A 10,601-nucleotide genomic window follows, 5' to 3' on the forward strand; every position below is an offset into this window, starting at 1 on the left:
CGGCGCGAAGTGACTCGTTTTCTTTTTGAAGATCTTCATGAGCCGCTCTCAATTTCTGAAGATCTTGCTTCCTTTGAAGATAATCATAGGAAAGCTTTTCATGAGTTGTTGAGAGCGTTTCATGACGACTTTCAAGTTCCTCATACTTAACATGAAGATTTTTTATGTCTTCAATTAAGGACTCAGATCGAGTCATTTCAGCGCCTAACAGATCATCGCTTTTGTCTAACAGTTTTTGAATATGTTCCATGGCTTTCTGTTGTTCAGTTGCAATTTTAGCAAGTGTTTTGTAGCTGGGTTTTGAACCACAATCAGAGTCATCGTCACTGGATGTTTGATAGTGAGTAGTGCGTGTGTTTACCTTGGCACCGCGCGCCATGAAGCAGTAGGTAGGAGCGGAGTAGTCCTTGTAATTTGCATCAGTGTCGGTGATGAGGTCATTGTCTTCAGTGTTGAAGATGGACTTGGCAACGTATGTTGTAGCTAGACTTGCGATGCCAGAATCGGACTCCTCCTCGGACTCCACCTCCGCCTCCTCAGAAGCGGACTCCTCCTTTGAATCCATTTCCTTGCCAACAAACACACGTGCCTTGCCAGATGAGCTCTTCTTGTGTGATGAAGACTTTGAAGAAGACTTTGAGTATTTCTTCTTCTTCTTGTCGTCAGAGTCATATTCCTTGTTCTTCTTCTTCTTTTTGTTCTCATTGTCCCATTGAGGACACTCAGAGATGAAGTGGCCAGGTTTCTTGCACTTGTGACATGTTTTCTTCTTGTAGTCATGAGCAGAAGCTTCATCATTCCTTGAGCTTGATCATGAAGACTTTCTGAAACCTTTCTTCTTGGTGAATTTTTGGAACTTCTTCACAAGCATAGCAAGTTCCCTTCCAATGTCTTCATGATCATCAGAACTGTTGTCAGATTCTTCTTCAGATGAGGAGACAGCTTTTGCCTTCAAGGCACGAGTTCGCCCATAGTTAGGACCGTAGATATCTCTTTTCTCAGAAAGCTGAAACTCATGTGTGTTGAGCCTCTCAAGTATGTCAGACGGATCGAGTGTCTTGAAATCAGGACATTCTTGAATCATCAGGGCTAGGGTGTCAAACAAACTATCAAGTGATCTCCGTAGTGTCTTGACGACTTCATGCTTGGTGATCTCAGTAGCGCCAAGGGCTTGAAGCTCATTCGTGATGTCAGTGAGTCGATCAAATGTGAGCTGGACATTCTCATTGTCATTTCTCTTGAAGCGGTTGAAGAGGTTGCGAAGGACACTGATTCTCTGATCTCTCTGGGTTGAGACGCCTTCGTTGACCTTGGAGAGCTAGTCCCAGACTAGCTTAGATGTTTCCAAAGCACTCATGCGGCCATACTGTCCTTTGGTCAGATGACCACAGATGATATTTTTGGCAGTAGAGTCCAGTAGAACGAACTTCTTGACGTCAGCAGCAGTGACACCTTCTCCAGCCTTGGGAACGCCGTTCTTGGCGACATACCATAGGTTGACGTCAATGGCTTCAAGATGCATGCGCATCTTATTCTTCCAGTAGGGATATTCAGTTCCATCGAAGACGGGGCACGCAGCGGAGACTTTAATTATCCCTGCAGTCGACATAGCTAAAACTCCAGGTGGTTAAACCGAATCACACAAAACAAGGGAGTACCTTGCTCTGATACCAATTGAAAGTGCGTTATATCGACTAGAGGGGGTGAATAGGCGATTTTTATGAAAGTCTTCAGAACATGGAAGTTATGAAGACAAACGATAGAAATAAACCTATTACCATGCAGCGGAAGGTAGACTACACTAGGCAAACCATAGTCAAGTATTCAATGGAGTGAAAGCACAATGACTAATAGCAGCAATGTAGTAAGGATCAGGTAGGAAGATATTATGAAGCCAAACAGAACATGCAGTCACTCAATGAAGATAAAAGATAGTGCAATCATACAATGACTTCACAAGGAGTAACAGTAAGTAAAGAGAAGGGAAGGATGAAACCAGTGACTCATTGAAGACAATGATTTGTTGGACCAGTTCCAGTTGCTGTGACAACTGTACATCTGGTTAGGGCGTCTAGGTATTTAAACCTGAGGACACACAGTCCCGGACACCCAGTCCTGAACACGCAGCTCAGGACACCCAGTCCTCACTGTATTCCCCTTGAGCTAAGGTCACACAGACCTCGCCCAATCACTCTGGTAAGTCTTCAAGGTAGACTCCCAAACCTTCACAGACTTCATTCACCGGCGATCCACAATGTCTCTTGGATGCTCAGAACGCGACACCTAACCGGCTGGAGGATTCACAGTCCTCAAGTGTAATAAGTCTTTAGATCACACAGACAAGAAGACTTAAGTGATGCCTAATTCTCTTTGGCTTTGGGTGGTTAGGGATTTATCCTCGCAAGGAATTCTCTCTCAAAGGCTTCGAGGTGGGTTGCTCTCAAATGACAAAAGCCATACACTAACTCTGAGCAGCCAACCGTTTATGGTTGTAGGGGGTGGGCTATTTATAGCCACTAGGCAACCCGACCTGATTTGTCCGAAATGGCCCTGGGTCACTAAGGAACTGACACGTGTTCCAACAGTTAGATTTCAAACTCACACGACAACTTTACTTGGGCTACAAGCAAAGCTGACTTGTCCGACTCTGGACAAGATTCGCTCTCATAGTCTTCACTCGAAGACATAGGTTTTGGTTAAGCATCACTTCAGTCATTCTGACTGGTTCTCTTGGACCCCACTTAACAGTACGGTGGTTCCTATGACTCAACAAAGAAGAAGAAAAAGAACTACGAAAGATCTAAGTCTTCGAGCTCCATAGGCTTCATGCGATGTCTTCTCTTGTCATAGTCTTCAATGTGAATATCTTCATATACCACCTTTGACATCAATGTCTTCATACATTTTTAGGGGTCATCTCTGGTAGGAAAACCGAATCAATGAGGGACTTCTACCTGTGTTATCCTGCAATTCTCACAAACACATTAGTCCCTCAACTAGGTTTTTCGTCAATACTCCAAAACCAACTAGGGGTGGCACTAGATGCACTTACATCCCTGGCCCACCCAGACCGCCTCCCTCGCCCGCGAGTGCTTTCCGCCCGGAACGATCAGCGCCGCCCGCCTCGCTTCCTGGTGCATGCGATTGCTCCGCCTTTAAACAACACAAGTGTCGTTCGTCCGTCCTTCTGCCGCCCATATTAGTGATACGCGGTTGCCGAGGCGGCTACTCCGGCGCCACATGTCTGTCCCTTTGCCGCCCACCATTGCTATATAAACTGTTGCATCGGCCATAGCCGCAGTCGTCCGCATATGTTCCTATTCTCCTGTCCACACCACTACTACCCACCATGGCTTCCTCGCGCTCCAGCGCTCTTCGGGACGGGCGGACGATGGACCACAAGGAGATGGCAGCCATTGCTGCTGACTGGCTGGCCAGCAGCCAGCCGGAGGACGACGACGTCCCAATGGAGAACATGGTAGTCGACGATCCGGCGCCAACCCCCTCCTCCGCGCCATCCTCGCCGGTGCATTGCACCATGACCATCGGCAAGGCCCGTGCCCAATATATGGACACAGTGAGGCAGAAGCGTGAGGAGCAGTTTCGGGAGGCGCAGCCGATGCCGCCTACAACCACCATCTCCTCCAGGAGCACCTGCAGGCGGAGGAGCAGATCAACGGGGAGCGGGCGGAGCAGGAGGCACTGCTCGACTCATACCGCTCCGCCCGCGAGGGCTGCCTCGAGCACCGGCGGTACCGCATGCGGGTGGTAGAGGCTGTGGCTGCCTACAAAGAGGGCGATGAAGCGGGCGAGGTGTTGTTTGGCGAGACCGAGGACAAGGCAGAGGACAATGCCGGCTCCGCCGAGTCCCCGCTCCGCTGGCGTCGACGAGGCCCTGCTCCATCGAGGCCCCGCGGCGCCAACAACGAGGCAGAGGACACCCCTGGCTCCGCCAAGGCCCCACCCTGCCAGCAACGAGGGGGAGAGTTTCCCCTGCTCCGCCGAGGCGCCGCCCACCGGCAATGCGACAGAGGACATCGCCGGCTCCGCCGAGGCCCCGCCCCACTGCCAGCGAGGCCGCTCCACACAGAAAACGAGGAAGAGTAGAACACGGTAGGTCGCCACCACTCGGGTCCAAGTAAGGTCACCGCTGCTTCTCTCAGTTGAAGCCAAGCTAGGCGGGTTGACCACTGACGGCCGGTTAGCTTCTTGGCGGCGACGTGGAGTCGGAGAGCTATGTTGGAGAAGGACGCTGCTTCTACTTAACTACTGGTGCAGTTGGCTAACTGACACGTGGGCCCAACAGGCATTTGAGCCACATGTCAGTTACGCAACTGCACCTGCAGTTAAGTCACTGAAGCTTTTGTTTGGCTCAGCAGGACACTGGTGGGTAGCTTCGGTTAATTAATTATACCTCCAGCACACCCCTTTTTAGTTGAAGAATGTATGAAATGTAATGAAATCCGACATATTTATATGAAATCCGACCGTGTGTGAATGAATTTATTTCAATTAGTTAGAATTCTTGTATCACTGGCATTGGATGAACATGCAAAACAATACGTACTAGCATTATTCCCAGGGTGATCACCTCGTTTGCAGCAGTTTCACATGTACTCCCTCCGGTCCTTTCTAGTCTGCATACAAGTTTTGTCTGCAGTCAAAGTATCTCTACTTTGACCAATCTTATAGAAAAAAGCATGCACTTTCACAATGTGTGAAGTAAAAAGGAACAGAAGGAGTACAAAGAGTTTGAGCAGATTTTTAGCGTTCATGTACATTGCAATCAAACACACAGGCCTGGCAATTCATAGAGAACATTCAAAACAGTCGATGATTATGCATCTCAGCGGTTCACATGTCAGAGCCAATATTTACTTCACAACTAAAGAATAAAGAAAAAAATGGATCGATGCTGCTGACAGCAAAGGGCGTCCCATTCGAAAATATCAAACGCATGTCTTTTTGCTAAAATCAATGAGCAAAATTTGACAAGGTTTTCCCATTTCAAAATATCAAATGCCTACGATTGTGGAATGGGCAGGGTTTGCCATCAGTTCGAACATTGACTTGGCACCTCGTGCTAAATAAACCAGTTGTTCTTTTTGTGCAGTTCCACCAAAATCAACCAAATTCATGTGTAGCTTGTATGATTTCACCCTTATATGTTGCAACACCTTGAACTTATCGGCACCTCCTTTGTTGTGGTGAAAATGAATGATTCGATGTATTCATGAAAATTTTGTGCAGTTCCCATTGAAATCAAGCTGAGCACCCTGTTTGCACAAATACAAAAAAAGTGATTAGTATAAAGCAAACTGTACTATGAATTGACAGTTTAAACAGGCACCGACATGGTCCATGTATAGCACACTTTTCGAAAAATGGAACTCACCGGAAAGAATCCTAGAATAACATTGTACTCGCGCATCACAACAAGAAAATGGAGATTTGTCAGTCCTTCTGAGCTGAAGTTAGTTTGGTCTTGTGGGGGTAATGTAACCATCCTTCAACTACTCCTTCTGATGAGAAGATAGACATGGCTTTTTCATCCTGGCATAATCGGAACTAGTCACTTCACGTACTCCATATTCTTCTTCAGAGGAGGATGATCCTATTGTGTAAAGACGAGAGGATAACTAAATGCTAGCATCCCTGTTTGCTCAAAAAAAAGGAAAGGAAATATTTAAAACAACGCAGATGAAGCACTTCTCAAGGACAATACCACTTTTTGTTGACAATATCTAAATAGTAGCACAACACCAATAGAGATGACAAAGCTCAATCATATGGATGAAATCAGTGGGCGAGTACCAACCTTTGTCAGGAGGCTTATTGTGTAGAGCATACAGATGAAGCACTTCTCCGGAACCATCTGTTGCTATCTATTGTGGTGGCCATGCTTACTATATACTCCTCGATTAGATTAATGTTTCCAACATCTTCTTGTGCAGTTCCACTAAAATATATGGTATCTTCAAAGAAGATCCCTGTTTACACAAGTAGAGATAATTACGTATTACATTAAGAGTGGCATCAAATCAGTGGCAAAACAATTGATCGTTGCAGCCATAGCAATAAATTAAGATGCAAAACTATATCATTACTTGTGTCGTCACAGTTCCAGTGCTTCATTACAGCACCAGGAGTTGATTTTTGTTTTTCTTCCACTTGTTCTTCCCCTTCATCACTTGGTTCAATAACAGACAAGCTTCGCCTTCAATGTAAGATTTGGCATGTCAATTAGGTTGCACAAGTATAGCACTAAACAATGACATTAATTTTCTGATGAAAGTGGCAAAATACAGGCCAACAGTTGTGAAATGTCCTTATCTTACCTCAATGGGATATTGCGGTGCACATACGGATTGGAAGTCTTGTCTCCATTTGTACAGTTCACTAAAAGCAAGCAACATTACCGTACAAGTAGCACAATATATGAAAGAACACTGCAGAATCATGTGAAAGAAGGCTAGTACCGACCTCTAATGATGCGGAATTCAAACAACTCACAAGAAGAAGATCTGAACCAAATTTGCCAACACAGATAGGAAGTAAGATCTCCTCTTGTGCAGTTCCACTAAGATCAAGCAATAAACCAACGTTGTCGGTGTGACATTTTCGTTGAACTGCACAAAACACTCTTAAAACAATAATGTTTTGTGCAGTGTGCTACGTCTTGAGCTTGCGTTGGTTTCCCCCGAAGAGGAAGGGATGATGTAGCAGAGTAGCGTAAGTATTTCCCTCAGTTTTTGAGAACCAAGGTATCAATCCACTAGGAGCCCACGCTCAAGTCCCTCATACCTGCACAAAGCGATAGCTACTTGCAACCAACGCGATTAGGCGTTGTCAAGCCCTTCACGGTCACTTACGAGAGTGAGATCTGATAGATATAATATTTTTGGTATTTTTGGTATAGAGATGCAAAGTAAAAAGTAAAAGCAAAGCAAAAAAATATTAAAGTAATGGAGATTGATATGATGAGAATAGACCCGGGGGCCATAGGTTTCACTAGTGGCTTCTCTCAAGAGCATAAGTATTCTACGGTGGGTGAACAAATTACTGTTGAGCAATTGATAGAATTGAGCATAATTATGAGAATATCTAGGCATGATCATGTATATAGGCATCACGTCCTTGACAAGTAGATCGAAACGATTCTGCATCTACTACTATTACTCCACTCATCGACCGCTATCCAGCATGCATCTAGAGTATTAAGTTAAAAATAGAGTAACGCCTTAAGCAAGATGACATGATGTAGAGAGATAAATTCATGCAATATGAAATAAACCCCATCTTGTTATCCTCGATGGACAACGATACAATACGTGCCTTGCTGCCCCTTCTGTCACTGGGTAAGGACACCGCAAGATCGAACCCAAAGCTAAGCACTTCTCCCATGGCAAGAACTACCAATCTAGTTGGCCAAACCAAATGGATAATTCGAAGAGACTTGCAAAGATAACCAATCATACATAAAAGAATTTAGAAAAGATTCAAATATTATTCATAGATAGACTTGATCATAAACCCACAATTCATCGGTCTCAACAAACACACCGCAAAAAGAAGATTACATCAAATAGATCTCCACAAGAGAGGGGGAGAACTTTGTATTGAGATTCAAATAGAGAGAAGAAGCCATCTAGCTACTAACTATGGACCCGAAGGTCTGAGGTAAACTACTCACACTTCATCTGAGGGGCTAAGATGATGTAGAAGCCCTCCGTGATGACGGCCCTCTTTTGGTGGAGCTCCGGAACAGGCCCCAAGATGGGATCTCGTGGACACAGAAAGTTGCGGCGGTGGAATTACGTTTTTGGCTCCTGTTCTGATCGTTTGGGGGTACGTGTGTATATATAGGAGGAAGAAGTACGTCGGTGGAGCACCGAGGGGCCCACGAGGCAGGGGGCGCGCCCTAGGGGGCGCGCCTCCCCACCCTCGTGACCTCCTCTTTGATCCCTTGCAGTAGGGTCCAAGTCTCCTGGATCACGTTCGGTGAGAAAATCACGTTCCCGAAGATTTTATTCCGTTTGGACTCCGTTTGATATTTTGTTTATTCGAAACACTGAAATAGGAAAAAAACATCAATTCTGGGCTGGGCCTCCGGTTAATAGGTTAGTCCCAAACATAATATAAAAGTGGAAAATAAAGCCCAATATAGTCCAAAACAGTAGATAATATAGCATGGAGCAATCAAAAATTATAGATACGTCGGAGACGTATCAGGCATCCCCAAGCTTAATTCCTGCTCGTCCTCGAGTAGGTAAATGATAAAAAGAGAAGTTTTGATGCGGAGTGCTACTTGGCATAATTTCAATGCAAATTTAATTGTGGTATGAATATTCAGATTAGAAAGATTCAAGACAAAAGTTTATATTGACATAGAAAATAATAATACTTCAAGCATACTAATAAAGCAATTATGTCTTCTGAAAATAACATGGCCAAAGAAAGTTATCCCTACAAAATCATATAGTCTGGCTATGCTCCATCTTCCCCACACAAAGTATTTAAATCATGCACAACCCCGATGACAAGCCAAGCAATTGTTTCATACTCTAACTTTTTCAAAACTTTTTCAATCTTCACGCAATACATGAGCGTGAGCCATGGATATAGCACTATAGGTGGAATAGAATGGTGATTGTGAAGAAGACAAAAAGGAGAAGATAGTCTCACATCAACTAGGCGTATCAATGGGCTATGGAGATGCCCATCAATAGATATCAATGTGAGTGAGTAGGGATTGCCATGCAACTGATGCACTAGAGCTATAAAAGTATGAAAGCTCAACAAAAGAAACTAGTGGGTGTGCATCCAACTTGCTTGCTCACGAAGACCTAGGGCAATTTGAGGAAGCCCATCATTGGAATATACAAGCCAAGTTCTATAACGTAAAGTTCCCACTAGTATATGAATGTGACAACATATGAGACTCTCTATATAAAGAACATGGTGCTACTTTGAAGCACAATATATGAGACTCGCTATATCATGGTGCTACTTTGAAGCACAAGTTTGGAAAAAAAGGATAGTAGCATTGCCCCTTTTTTATTTTTTTAATTTTTGGGCCTTCCTTTTTTTCTTTGGCCTTTCTCTTTTTTTGGGGACAATGCTCTATTGAATGATGATCATCACACTTCTACTTATTTACAACTCAATGATTACAACTCGATACTAAAACAAAGTATGACTCTATATGAATGCCTCTGGCGGTGTAGGGGATATGCAATGAATCAAGAGTGACAAGTATGAAAGAATTATGAACGGTGGCTTTGCCATAAAAACTATGTCAACTACATGATCATCCTAAGCAATATGAAAATGATGGATGTGTCATGATGAACTAGATGGTGGAAAGTTGCATGGCAATATATCTCGGAATGCCTATGGAAATGCCATAATAGGTAGGTATGGTGGCTGTTTTGAGGAAGGTATATGGTAGGTGTATGATACTGGCGAAAGTTGTGCGGTATTAGAGAGGCTAGCAAGGGTGGAAGGGTGGGAGTGCGTATGATCCATGGACTCAACATTAGTCATAAAGAACTCATATACTTATTGCGAAAATCTAGAAGTTATCAAAGCAAAGTATTACGCGCATGCTCCTAGGGGGATAGATTGGTAGGAAAAGACCATCGCTCGTCCCCGACCGCCACTCATAAGGAACACAATCAATAAATAAATCATGCTCCGACTTCATCACATAACGGTTCACCATACATGCATGCTACGGGAATCACAAACTTCAACACAAGTATTCTTTAAATTCACAACTACTCAACTAGCATGACTTTAATATTATCACCTCCATATCTCAAAACAATTATCATGCTTCAATCTTTTCTTAGTATTCAACACACTCAAAAGAAAGTTTCACAAATCTTGAATACCAAGCATAGTGTTATTAGGCAAATTACCATGCTATTAAGAGACTCTCAAATTAATTTAAGTGAAGCATGAGAGATCAATAGTTTCTTTAAAAAGAATCCACCAACGTGCTCTAAAAGATCTAAGTGAAGCACATAGAGAAAAATTATCTAGCTCAAAAGATATAAGTGAAGCACATAGAGCAAAACTACTTAGCTCAAAAGATATAAGTGAAGCACATAGAGCAAAACTACTTAGCTCAAAAGATATAAGTGAAGCACATAGAGCAAAACTACTACACTCAAAAGATATAAGTGAAGCACATAGAGTATTCTATCAAATTTTAATTAATGTATGTCTCTCTAAAAAGGTGTGTACAGCAAGGATGATTGTGGCATACTAATACACAAATACACAAATAATACAAGACGCTCCAAGCAAAACACATATCATGTTGGTGAATAAAAATATAGTTCCAAGTAAATTACCGATGGAAGTGGACGAAAGAGGGGATGCCTTCCGGGGCATCCCCAAGCTTTGACTTTTTGGTGTCCTTGGATTATCTTGGGGGTTACATGGGCATCCCCAATCTTAGGCTCTTGCCACTCCTTGTTCCATGATCCATCAAAAGAATTCACCCAAAACTTGAAAACTTCACAACACAAAACTCAAAATAGAAAACTCGTGAGCTCCGTTAGCGAAAGAAAACAAAAGACCACTTCAAGGTA

The sequence above is a fragment of the Triticum aestivum genome, chromosome 3A, assembly GCF_018294505.1.
Source record: "Triticum aestivum cultivar Chinese Spring chromosome 3A, IWGSC CS RefSeq v2.1, whole genome shotgun sequence".
Classification (NCBI taxonomy): Eukaryota; Viridiplantae; Streptophyta; class Magnoliopsida; order Poales; family Poaceae; genus Triticum; species Triticum aestivum.